The 13,371-nt window shown below is 41.4% G+C and overlaps 1 protein-coding gene across 7 annotated transcripts in view; it reads left to right on the plus strand.

Annotated features, from left to right (window-relative positions):
• The first annotated feature begins 2,963 nt into the window (after window positions 1-2,963).
• Window positions 2,964-13,371, plus strand: part of TBC1D24 (TBC1 domain family member 24) — a 34,767-nt gene continuing 24,359 nt past the window's right edge. For 3 of the 7 annotated variants that reach the window (XM_061599236.1, XM_061599232.1, XM_061599238.1), the window contains exons 1-2: window positions 3,213-3,314; window positions 10,177-10,301. The gene's annotated coding sequence lies outside the window, so the exon portion shown is untranslated. The other 4 variants (XM_061599233.1, XM_061599234.1, XM_061599235.1 and 1 more) reach the window with 4 other exon arrangements.

Genomic DNA, 13,371 nt, shown 5'->3' on the forward strand with positions numbered 1-13,371 from the left:
TTTTTCTTACAAAGCAATATTAACAAATATCAAAGGTGCTATGGACTTCGAAGAAGCACGAATACAGGGCAAACGGGACAAATGAGCTAAGCGGATGGCATGTCAAACAAATCCTCATTGCGACCATCTTCCATCTGGAAACCTATGTCCTCACCATGGGAGGCTGCGTGGATCCAGAATTGGCCTCCACAGTCACTTACGAACCCACTGTTAAAGACCTTCTCTTGTAAGACAATCTTACTCGGCCACAAGTGATCGCCAATGAATGAATGAAATGAAATATTAACAATAACTTTTCAAGGGGAAACTATTTTTCTTTGCCAAAAATGTAATAACTGTTTATAAGGCTGTCTACAATATACACAGTTTTATAATAGAATAATAATCAGAGCTTTATTGACCAGACCACTCATGGATTTATGGTTACTGATCTGTAATGCAGTAATTGCTTATCCAACTGTAAACAGAAAGCCAAAGCCAAATAGAGGGAGGGAAGACTAGAAAGATCTTATCTGAAGTTAGCAAGGTTCTCAGCTTGGCATGTAAAACTTCACTTACGAAACAACAAACAAGAAATATATGCTGTGGCAAACTTTCTTGCACAATATTTCTTAAGCGCTTAACAGGAACAGAAAAATTGAGTATTACTGTCATAAATTCAATTTGTAAAAGCAACAGTTCCTGAGGGTTGTCATTGCAGATTTCAGCAGTACACATGATACAGCTTGGTCCAAATGCCTGTTATTGGGTACACTGACTATTAGAGACAAGGGGTTTGTTCGTTTTGTTGCTTGCTTTGTTTTTCACCCACTTTTCCTCTAGGGAATTCAGGAAGGCATCCATGTACAGTCCTTCCCCTCAATTTTATCTTAACACCATCCTTGAGAGATAGGTTCAGCATTCTAACCACTACCCACTGGCATCCATCACTACTACAATTCAGAATTAGCACACAGTCCTATACTCCAAATATGCCAGTTGAGAGGCTTAGAATTTGGTGCAACCCCCACCTTTTTTTTCTGGAGATACACTGCCACATTAAACAGCCCAGTGTCAACAGAATGTCAGGTTCAGAGATGGAGGAGCAAAATGCAATACCAATATAGCATAGCACATTTCTCTTGCTCCAATTAGAGACAATAATTTAGCAAGGACAGGTACAAGGTGCTTTATAATTAATTTCAGGTGTTTTATTAAGGAAGGAAGGATCATCATTTTTTTAAAGCAAGAATCAGAGATATGACTGGTCATTTAATATTGGGTGGCAAACCTCACCACCACTAAAATATGAACAACAGCAACAAAAATTCAGAGGAAATAGCACATCATCATTTACAGATGGTTTGATAAAATCTGGACTATTGTAAAAATGTCTAAATTTACATATTAGAGAACAGCAAGCAATGAGCAACCCAAAAAATGTTGAGCTATAGCCTTTATTTGTGATTCCCATGCTGCTCAAAGGGTTCCCATGAATGAAAATTGTACATTTAGTAGTTGAAAATAGAGCTTAGATACCAAGCCGTTATAACTGTCCTGGGATTTTAAAACAAGCTTCTCAAATGGTTTAAGTTCTCTAATTTGGTCAACTTGCCCCTTCCTTTCTGTCTGTGCCAACATTCAAGAGAATTCTTTAAAACAGCTCCCCAGGTACGTAACCCTGGTTTGATTGTCCCACATGTTTCAGTCAGGATCTTCCTTTTGTTGGCGGGGCTGCAGGGAAAGGGTACTTATTTCCACAGGATGTGGGAATGTAAATATGTGCAGGGTTTGGGGACTTAGGCTGCAATCCAATACATGTCTACTCAGAAGTTAGCTCTATTGGGTTCAATGGGACTTCCTCCTGAGTAGACATGCACTGGATTGCAACTTTAGTTGTCAAAGAGATCAGCTTAATTAGGTCAAGAAGTTTATTGAGATCCCAGATTGTGTTTATTGTCTTTGTTCATTGATCAAAATTATGGCTTCCCTTATAAAGAATCACTTATTTGCTGACTGCGGCATGCCTAGTAATGACCCAAGGATAGAAAGATGCCTCAACATATCAAATCAATAAGAAAACACTGTTGATAGATATCTCAGAGAAATTGACTCACCAGTTGCAGATGGATAGAGGTGGTGCTGATTCAACAGCCTTCGCTGTGGCACTTTGTGTCTTATATAGCCTGACAAACACAACAAAGTACTTATTTATTTGGTGCTCTTGATGCTTTGCAAGATTATTTTTAAAAGCAATATTATTTACCCCCATTCCCCCCAGACGTACCTTAAGCTGAAATTATTTAAGTTGTGGTTAAATATTTTTCCTGCCTCCTCTTATGTATCATATTGCACAGAATTGTGGTATGTTTTGTTTTCCCCCTTAATTATTTATGTTTTCTGTATACTGTAATGTGTGGCATTTTCTAATTTAAAAAAATAAGAATGTTAACTTCACAGATGCTCCACGATATTTCTGGCCTTATAGGTGTAGTAGAAGAGTTTGAAAAGAGACATTTTTATCCATGCTGGCTTTTGGCCAGCGAGGGAACTGGGGAGTGCAATTCAATCTTAATTGGGTTTGTATACTTCTAACTTATTATGTGTTGACAATATTTTATTTACCAACTAAACCACTTAAAGAGGCTTTGACAATTAAGCTTCATATAATTGTTGTTAAACATTCCAGATTGCACACCGCCTTTTTAGGTCAACATAGCCCTAACAAGGCACAGAACTAAAGCAAAGGAGGTCCAACTGAGATTCATCCGAGTAGTTAAAAATACAAGAATTATAGTTATATGATGCTAACAACACATGAACGGATAGTTTTAGCAGCCGTCATCACGCCTTTAACACAACATCAACGCAGCGGGCTGTCGAGTTACTTTAAAAAAAAAAAAGCATTAATCCCGCCCTGTTGGCCGTCGCCAAGTATGAGGGAAGGGAGAAAAGGCGGGAAGAAGCAAAAAGAACGAACGCTACTGCGGCTGGTGTGAGGAGAAAGAAAACTCGCGCATGCACCGGGGGGGAGGGAGCGAGCGAACGAAGGCACGCGCCAAAGTTTTGCTCCTGCGCGTAAGTCTCGTGCGTGCCCGCAGCGGGTTCAGACCTCACCACGCATGCGCCTCAGGTCTTTTTCGCGGCCGCGGCGGAGGCTCTTCAGAGGCGAGTCTGCTGTGTGTGTCTATATTTATAGGCTAAGCCGGGAGATTGGTGAGTAAAGAACAACACCCCCGGGGAGGCGTGGGGGATAGAATGGTATAAAGTGCGCCTGCGCAGGCTGGTGTTTTTTTTCCTTCCCTCTTGAGCTGCTGCCTGAAGCGAGGCCAGAGGTAAGAAGGGCCGGGCGGAGAGAGAGCTCAGCTCGTGGGCGATGCCCGACCAATTTCTGTGGCCTGCGGAAGAGGACGGTGTTAGCATTTGTGTGGCTGTTTTGGGGGAGGGCTGTGGGTTGCTGAAGGGAGCGAGCGGCTGCTGTGGGAGGAAGGCTGGAGGAGTATCTTTGGCGGCGGGCTGAGGAGTAGGGGAGGTCTCATCACCTGCAGAGCTTCATTTGAGCCCGAATCCTCTTCTGTTCTTCTCCTTTTTTTGTATTTATTGTTGCATTTATATCCCACCTTTTCTCCGAGAGGAGCTCAAGGTGGCTTACGTGTTTCACATACCTCCTCCATTTTATCCTCCCTGCAGCCCTGTGAGGTAGGTAGGTTAGGCTGAGAGACAGTGATTGGCCCAAGATCACCCAGGGAACTTTATGGCTAAGTGGGGGATTTGAACCCGCGTCTGCCAGGTCGTAGTCTGACATGCACTGACCGCTTTGCCATTCTCCTTTCCTTTCCTTCTCTCCCTCCCATTTACAAGGGATGAATTTGTGAAACGTATGACAAAGAGGAGAGGGGGGGTTAGCATAAGCATAGAGCCAGTATAGTGCAGTGGTTAGAGTGCCAGATTTGGACCTGGGAGGCCAGGGTTCAAATCCCTGCATAGCCATGAAGCTCGCTAGGTGACCTTGGGCCATTCACTGTCTTTCAGACTAACCTACCTCACAGGGTTGTTGTGAGGATAGAATGGGAAGGGGGACAACCATGTTTGTATGCCACTGTGAGCTCCTTGGAGGAAAGGTGGGATGTAAAAGTAATACAAAAATAAGCAGAGCGCTTGTCTCCATCAAAGAGCCACAGTGTATCCACATCTGGAGTTAATTCTGGGGTCTGTGTGAGAGAGTGTGGTGCAGGGGTTACAGTGTCTGAATAGGTTTCAGAGCCCCAGATTCAAATTCCCACTCAGCCCTGAAGCACACTGGGTGACTCTAGGCCAGTCACCAGTTCTCAGACTTAACATGCCATGTGGGAGGTTGGGTTGTGAAGATGAAAAGGGGTTGTTGGGAGAAGAGAAAATATATGCTTCCTTGGAGTAAAAGTGGAATATAAATGGAAGAAAATAAAATTTAGAACAGCTCCCAGATAGGCTTGAGTCCTGGCAAAGCTTGTTCTAGAAATGTAGTAGTTGGTGGTAAAATTATGTGGAGGAAAGACCTTTGAAACTAGTGTATTCATTCTTTGCACCTTCTAGACTCACCATTTTAACCCCAACCTGCTGCACTGGATCCACTTCTAAAACAATTTGTGTATGTCCATCTTTTGTTGTCTTTATCAGTTTCTACCTCCTGCTTTCTTCTTTCTCTCCACCTCTATATTTCTGTTGCACCTCCTTCACTTTTTAAAATAAAATCCAAAGTCACAAGAAAATGCTGCTTGTGCACCTTCCGCATCCCATCTGAAGTTGGGTCACAACCCAATGTCACATTGTGACCCACCAGTTGACAGCCAGTACCTTAAGGGAATAGGAGCATGTTGCTCTGTTGTGGCTTCAGCGATGCCATGGCTGATAATGGGAAATTTTTAAAGGGCACTGTAGATAATGGGATAATTTTAGAGGGCAGTGTACAAGTATAAACTATGGAGGGCTAAACTGAAGATCCAGCTTGGGTGATATGCCAGTTGTGGGAGATGGGCTTGTTGTCTATTCTTATAGCTGGAAAAACATAAAAGCTTGATTCCTAAGGGGGCTTTTCCATGGAACACTTAAATCTTTGAATTTCCATGTGCATACCTCTGTGTGTGTGTGTGTGTGCGCGCGCATGTGTGTTATATGCTTTCAAGTTGATTTTGACTTAAGGCGACCCTATGAATCAGCAACTTCCAATAGCGTCTGTTATAAACCACCCTGTTCAGATCTTGTAAATTCAAGTCTGTGGCTTCCTTTATCTCTTGTTTGGCCTTCCTCATTTTCTGCTCCCTTCTGTTTTTCCCAGCATCATTGTCTTTTCAAGTGAATCATGTCTTCTCATGATGTGCCCAAAGTGTGATAACCTCAGTTTCATCATTTTAGCTTCTAGTGATAGTTCTGGTTTAATTGTTCTAACACCCAATTATTGGTCTTTTTCGCGGTCCATGGTATCTGCAATGCTCTCCTCCAACACCGCATTTCAAATGAGTTGATTTTTCTCTTACCTGCTTTTTTCACTGTCCCAACTTTCACATCCATACATAGAGATTGGGAATACCATGGTCTGAATGATGTTATGTATGTATATATATATTCAGGCATGATACAAAGACTGCTTTCCAGTGCCTGCTTACTTAAGCCCTGTTAATATGGTGTGACTACTGGAATAAATAAATACATAGTGGCATCCTTGCTATATGCTCTCCCACCTTTCCTTCTGACTAGCCTTTGTGTTGTCCAGAGTGAACAGAGAAATGACTGCTCACCCTCTATAGTGGAATGTGGCTGGTGATAGGAGTGTAATGGGGCTTGGCTGGTGTTTGTGGGGCTGCTAGTCTGGGGAATATGTACCTGAATCTGATGTGGAAAACCTAAAGAGAAGCAGTTGTTACCTCTAGTCAGCTAGAATGGATGTTGGTACTCTAAGCACCATGAATTGCTTGTAGTTACAGAGTGGTTGTTGTATAAACACAATTGACTAGGATTAAAGGCATGTTTAAGTGCCTCTTTATATTTTTCTTAATCACGTGCTGCTGGATATAATGCACTAGACTGGTAAAGTTGAAATTGCCAATATCCTGTAGGTTAAATAAACAAAAAACTTGCCCTCTTGTATGCTCCTTGCACTGTGACATAATCTGGGGTTATATAAAAATAACATGAGTCTTTCGGGCCTAACATTTTAACAGGACTTCAGGTGTTTGCTGTGTGACTTCAACAGACATCTTGTTGCCCTCAAAACTTTTCCCAAAACATTCATGAACTTATAATTAGACTGATTCCAACCATGAGTTATCAATTAAGCCATCATTTCTCATTACTGTTGGATGAAAGCCTTGCTTGTATCTGTAAGTTGGAAAGTCCAAAGTTGAGAACTAATATAAAGTGAACTGAAAAGCCATGAATATGCATACACACACAAGCAAATATTTTGATACTGAAACTAATATTGTCAGATGAATATGGTCACAGTGTGGATCAACAAAGCCCTTAATTTACTTTCAGGCTTCATATACATAAAAGTAAAGAGAATTAAAAATTGTCTCATTCCTAGGTATAAGCATTTTATTTTTAGGAGACCTGGCACCTGGAATTTTTCCAGTCCTGAATTTAACTGGTTATTGAGCAACCTGGTGGCTTACCTTTTTTCTTGGAGTAGTTACTACAGAAGCAATAGCTTCTATTTCTGCATGCATGCTATAGTTTTATCTGTGTTTCTGTTCCCATACTTTATGCTGTGTCTAGCAGCTTGTGTATTTTCTTGCAGCACATAAAGATGTGTGGAGGTTTTTGATAAGTAAGATCTAAGCCAAACAGAATACTATATGAGTTCAAAAGTTATGAATCCCGGAATTGTTTGTACTCTTATTGTTGGTACCTCAAGGGCTCTTGGAACTAGTGCTGGTAACTAAATTGGGAGTGAGGGAGGCACTCCAAACTGACACAGAAAAACTGATTGTGACACTGATAAGAGATGCTTGTATTGGTGTTTTGGCAATACGTGAGCGTTAAAAAGCTGTACCCCACAATTTCATACAACTCTAAGCAAAATAAACCATTGATAGTATGCTTGGATAAGCTTCTGTCCATTTGGTGAAAAATAGACACAGCGGCAGCTTCATATAGTATATAGTAAGTGCCAAACTACAGCTTTTTAAAAAAAGAATTTTTGTATGTATGGTAAAAATCAGTGGTTGTGCATGTGCATGACCCAAATGAACTGGGCTTTCTCATTGCTGCATGTGTGTAGGACCTAATCAAAATATATCTTTTTAGGCTCACAGAAGCACAGGCACGCAAAAAGGAGGTTGTGGAGGTCATTGTCACTACAGATGATGTCTGAATATGGCAGCTTTGCTGTTTATCATGGCAGTGGATGTGGGCTGGCTCAATATGGCTGGTAGCTGTTGATTTTGCAGCACCTGGCCACTTCTAAAACTGAAACCTGTGCTTTACATTTTTATAAGCTGGAGCTGCAGCTGAGAGAACAGAGGCATTTTAAAACATGCATATGATTTATTTATTATTTATTTATATCCCACCTTTTCTCCCAGAAGGAGCCCAGGGTGCCAATTGGAAGGGGTTGCACACTGGCAACATGAGGTGAAAAATTGGAATTTCTCTTTGCGGAGGACTGTAGGGGGAAAATGTATTTGGGGGGACACTTCTGGGGAAAGGGAGGACAAAATTAATTGGAAGGGGAATCGGGGAGGAAAAAACCCTGTAAAGTGAATTGTTTTCAGTACATGAGGGGCAAGGAGCAGTAATAGGTTTTGTTATGGCAGAAGACTATAAGAGTTCCTTGTTAGACTAAGATGAATTTCCTCATTTCCAAATTGCTCTAAACTTGCCATGTCATCAGGCTCAGGAGACCATGCTTAGTGCTAACTTCCAGAGAGGTTTTCTTTTAAGTATGATGCCTATTTTTGTAGCCGTTCCTGAGCAGGCTACCAGGATATTGTTATACACAGCAGTGCTGGTCTGGGGTATTTCTGCATGCTCTGCCTCTTACTTTACAACATTTGGTCCTTGGGCAACGTAGGTTAGAAGCCTCCCCACCCCCAATTAGTAGTATTAGCATACTTCCAACATCAACTCCCAATAGTATTTTCCATCCTATATCCCTGTGTTTTCTTTCTGTTTGGGGACTTTTAAGAACAAACTTCAGGCAAATTGGACCTGAATGTCTCCATGTTATCAGGAAGCATCCTTTCTTGCATCCTTTTTTCACCTCTCCATATTTTCTTTGTTTGTTGTTGAATTCTTGGCTCTTGTCTTATTCTTGTCAGCTGTTTAGGTTCTTATTGGTCCAGAAAAACAGTCTGCCAGCAGATTTTTTGTGGGTGGTCGGCTGTAGCCCGTGAGAAACTTGATTTACAAGCAACAAATGAGGCTTTTCTTCAAATGAATTGTTAATGAAAGAAGCAAATCTCTCTCTCCTTATTCAGTATAGCATGTCCCATGGCTCTTAACAGTGTGGATGGAAAGCAATCTATATCTGAAGAAGGGAACCAGAGTTACGTAGGTGAAGGCCTGTTTATATGGGTGTAGGATGGCTCACATTCAATTCTGATGGACAAAGTTAGGTATGGTCAAGGGACACATTTGAAACTGCCACTCCAGATAACTGGGGTCACCAGAGGTAGGGGGCAGGTTTATTCCAGTGATGGTCTTATTCATCCTTATTCTTATACAAGGCAATAATTGTCATTCATGAGTAGAGTGGAGATGGTGGTAGAGTGGAGATGGGTATAGAAATAAAGTGTTGCATTTGGGAAAATGTTGCAGAGAGAAAATCACTAGAATGCTCAGCCTCCTTCAACATGGACTGCTTGGGGGGTGGGAGCAACATTTCTGTAAATGAGGAGTTCAGATTCTTTCTGTGTACTGATCTGCAGTACAGATCTTTGCAGTATACAAGTCTGTCTCTATGCATACCACACTGGGCACCTGTTCATTTCATGGCCACACTTTAAGTAACTGCATACAGTTGAGGTTTTTGCACACTTGACATTGTGTTCACCAGTGTCTGAAGCAGGGGATGGGGTGCATTTATTTCATCTGTCATCAGTTCCAGTTGCTTTCCTTTCTTCCATAGAGTAAGGGGTTCCTGTTGACGTAGCAGAAAGTAAATATACCTATCATAGAGAGTCACTCTGGCTGAATTCACGCAACGCACTAAACCAAACCTTGGCATAGCAAGATCATGCTAACATATGGGCTCCAAGAGAGTTGCTCACAGCAGCTTTGCTCCTGCCTGGTGCTTTTTGCTGCTTTGCTAAACTAACCCAAGTTTGGCTTAGAGTGTTGTCTAAACCAAGGCTCATGATTAAGCTCTCTCCTCACTAACCATGACTTGCATCCAAGGTTTGTTCTTGGCTACAACTCATGGTTAATGAGGAGAGAACATAATAATTTTATTGACTTTTCTGAAAAGAAACAAATGCGAACAATATATAATAAATAAAACAATGTATCCTGTGCAAACATGTAAAGGGGAGGAGTGGGAGAAGGGGAAGCAAGAGAGGGAGGGAGACGGCTGGTGGTCCAGACCAACCGAGTGCTCAGACATTCAAGCAAATAAATCTGTATAAACAGTGCAGAGATAATTTAATCACAAGTCCCAGTTTGGACAGCACACTAAATCTATCCTTGAGTTAGCTTAGTGCAGTGCAAAAGCAAATAACTGGGGAGGAGCAAAGTGGTTGCAAGCTCTTCTCTGGCAGCCCACGTGTTTGCATGGTCTTGGCATGCGAACCAGCTCTAGGTACTATATTAGTTTCCTTTAAAGAAGGATTATAGTGGAGTGAAGTTGGAGCAATTGTCTAATAAGCTAGGTTAGCATTCGTTATTGAGGTCCAGATTCCTTCTGCAGTCCTAGTTTAAGTGGTGAGAGAAGCTGATACTGATATAAACAAAGCCTGGGGCAATTCACGTGGAGATGATCAAACTACATTTAACCTCATTAAGGCAATTCATTGAACTCAATGCATCAGTGTTGGAAGAACTCTACTATAGACACACCAACCACATTTCATTAAATCTCATAGATTAACTGAGCTAGATACATCCCAAGGTGAGAGAATTGTTTCTGTTGCCAATAATGCATGTCTTGTTCAACAGATAAAATGTTTTCTCGCATATGTCTTTCAAAGTGCTACAGTGTTTCCTGTTGCTTTGCCTGCCTAGACTTCTGTACGTCTGTTTGAAGAAAACTGAAGACTGCAAATCACTTGGAACTTTGGGGACATCTCTGTGACAAGAGTTGGAACTTGGTCATCCTAGCCTTACAATGGCACTTCCCAATTGAAATGGTAATGTTCCCTCTTCTAAATAAAGTATTATTCATGAGGGATGACGTAAATGGAAATACCTCAAAGATTAATAATAACAAACCTTATTTTATTAGCCAACGAGGATGTAACAGGAGATGTTAACATGACACGTCAGAAGTGGGGAACCTTTTCCAGCCCAAAGGCCGCCTTCCCTCCTAAGCATCCTTGGGGTGGGGGCATGCGAGTTGTAGGAGCCAGAAGCAAAAAATGGGTGGAACAAGGGATGCAACTCTTACTGTTACACAGTAGGCTACATTCCAGTCATGTAAAAGTCAGGTTTCTGCCCACATTCCTTTCTAGCCAGGCTAGCAAGAGGTATTATTGTGGTTCAAGAACAATTCAAGCCAGGCAAAAGACTTAATGATGGTGTGAAAGGGGGCTATTGATAACTGGCTTGGGAAGAGAGGATGTGGCCTAGGGAGAGTTTCAGGGGTTAGATAGAAAGGTCTGGAGGGCTGTATTCAGGCCCTGGGCCTGAGGCTTATCACCTGTGGGATATAGCACTATGTGCAACAACTAAGTTGGAGGGGGAGAGAGAGAATGAGTGTGTGTGAGAGAGAGTGTGTGTGCAAATATCACAAAGACAAGTGTTCTCTGTAGGAGGTATACTTTTTAGAACCCTGTGGAGAAGGCATAGCCAGCAAGGACAAGGGAAGCTGCTGTCTTTTTCACTTTGATGTCACAAATTGCCTAACTGAACCAGAAAGCTCCAGCATGTTATTGTGGGCAAATGCAGTACATCTTACTTGGACTAGCTGCATGCAAAGCTAGTAGTGCATCTTGTTATAGGAATCTAGGAATTGAAAGGAGTAAACTGGAGATAGGTAACTAGCCATTTGAGGGCTAGTTCTTCCATCAATGTGGTTAGTATCTGGCCTTTACCATAACCACTTTATTATGCATGTTAGCATTTTTATCTCTACAATCGAGACATTTCCTGCATAAATTTGGTCCACCAGGGGTCAGGGAGACAAGAATCTGGCCACCAACCAGAACAGGTTCCCCACCAAAATCTTCCTCCTTTAGCCTGCTCACTGGCAATGATCAGAATTGATCATACCTTGTTCACCTCAGATGATGGCAACCACCTCATTTTTAGACCCCTGGCCCATAGGCTGCTAAGGCAAATAGAGAGTTATGAGGAGAGGATCTTGACAGAGCACTAGTTGCACTGGTGGAGAGGGACAGATCTGTTTATGTTTGAAGTATATCATGGGAGATAATCAGTGTTCAGACTTTGCTCAATTCAAGAATGTGGCTGTTGACAAAAAATAATTGCTGAACGAGGGTGGAGATCTATCAGTTTTCAATCCACTCAAAAATATTTTTAAAAACTCAAGGGAGGAGCTGATGTAAACAAGAAGGGAGCCATTTGAAATAGTCCCCTTTGTATGCAGAATGTTGATGTTAAACCTTTTTCTGCTTGTTGCATGACTCCAGAGATTTAGGTATCTGTGTGGTGTGGTAGAGCTGGTCTGTATGTGTTTGGCCATGATATTCATTCTTGATAGCATTAACAGTAGCTAAGAAATGTTAAAGAGTTAAACAGATTGAGAGAAACATGGTGACTAGAACATTGAGGAAGGTCATGTTAACCTTTTTCACTTCCACAGTATTTTTGTACTAATAAAAGGTAAGTGCATTCTCCCAAGTTGCCAAGACCTTACTGTATAAAATGTCAACATGGTTATGATTCAGAGCTCTGGGGGAATGATAAATGGTCTGCTCGTCGTAATCAGACCAAAGAAGATACATTGTACTTCCACATAGGTCCACAAAAGTTGTTATCCAATCAAAACAAAAAAAATTCCTACATTAAACATATGTGGCCTAAAATGAAATAAGGACCTGACTCTTTGTAAAAAGCATAGCAGTGGTTTTTATGTCACGCAAGTGACCAGGCAACTGACTGGACTACAAGTAAATGCCAATGTGAGTGAGAACTAGTTTCCTTACCAGCTATTGATCCAGCCTTTCTGCTGCAAGGCCAAGCTGCTGAAGAGCACAAAACAAACTTTTACCTCTTCTTTTGTAGCCTACTACGTGTACCATGTGGAACAGATATAGACATTCCAAGGACCTTGTTCAGAGTGTTTGCTCAGACTAATAAGAGAAGTGACTTGGCTGTGTTGTATAGACAGGCCTGTTGAGGAGGTTCAAATTCCCATCCATTCAAATCTGACGTTTGTTTCCCATGAGCTGAGCACTGCTTTTCCTAACACTTGAAACTGTCAGTATAATAGACTGGGCTTACTGATACTAGGGTAGGGCTGTTCACAGAATTGAAATGCACAGCCTGTGCCACAAAATCTCAATCTGTTGAAATTCATTAAAAATCAGCCATATTCACAGAGTGCCTGAGTACTGAGGCTTGCAGCAAAAAGGTAGGCCTTTATTGGATGACAAGTGTACACTTGGTCAGTCTCCCTCCTAGTGAGTGGAGAACTGCAACTTGGCACTGTTTGCCTGGGGTTTTTATACCTTTCAGGACAAAGACTTTAGCATCTACCAATCAGGATTTAATACATCAGAATGACATAGACATGACAGTATTACACAGGCATTTTGCATAGGCATTGCATAGGTACTGTACTTCTCTGCATCGTGTTCTAGTGAATTTGATGTTCTAATGAATTTGGCAATGTTCAGTGCTTCACATGAAAGTAAATTTTCACAGCACTCCAGCTAATGAGCTAAGCATTTTAGCTATTCTGCCATTCTCTCTATGTCTTAGAGGTACCAAGATATTCAGCACAGTGTTATCAATTGTTTTGAGTACAAGTAGTTCCAAACGACCAGCATAGTCAGAGACAGCTGCAAGAAGAAAAAGATCTGGCTTCCTACTAAACTATTAAAATGTTATGAACCTTTATAGCTTTATAAAAGAATGTTTTTGCTTATTGATTATGTATATTGAGTTCCCCACTAGCCATACATGTCTGTATATATAAAATTCCCCATCATCTGTTACTGTGCCCCATACTCTGACCTTCATCTTCTGCAGTTTAAAAATTAATTAAAAATCAACCAGGCATTGTTTTAAATTTAA

This window comes from Rhineura floridana, chromosome 17 (assembly GCF_030035675.1).
Source record: "Rhineura floridana isolate rRhiFlo1 chromosome 17, rRhiFlo1.hap2, whole genome shotgun sequence".
Classification (NCBI taxonomy): Eukaryota; Metazoa; Chordata; class Lepidosauria; order Squamata; family Rhineuridae; genus Rhineura; species Rhineura floridana.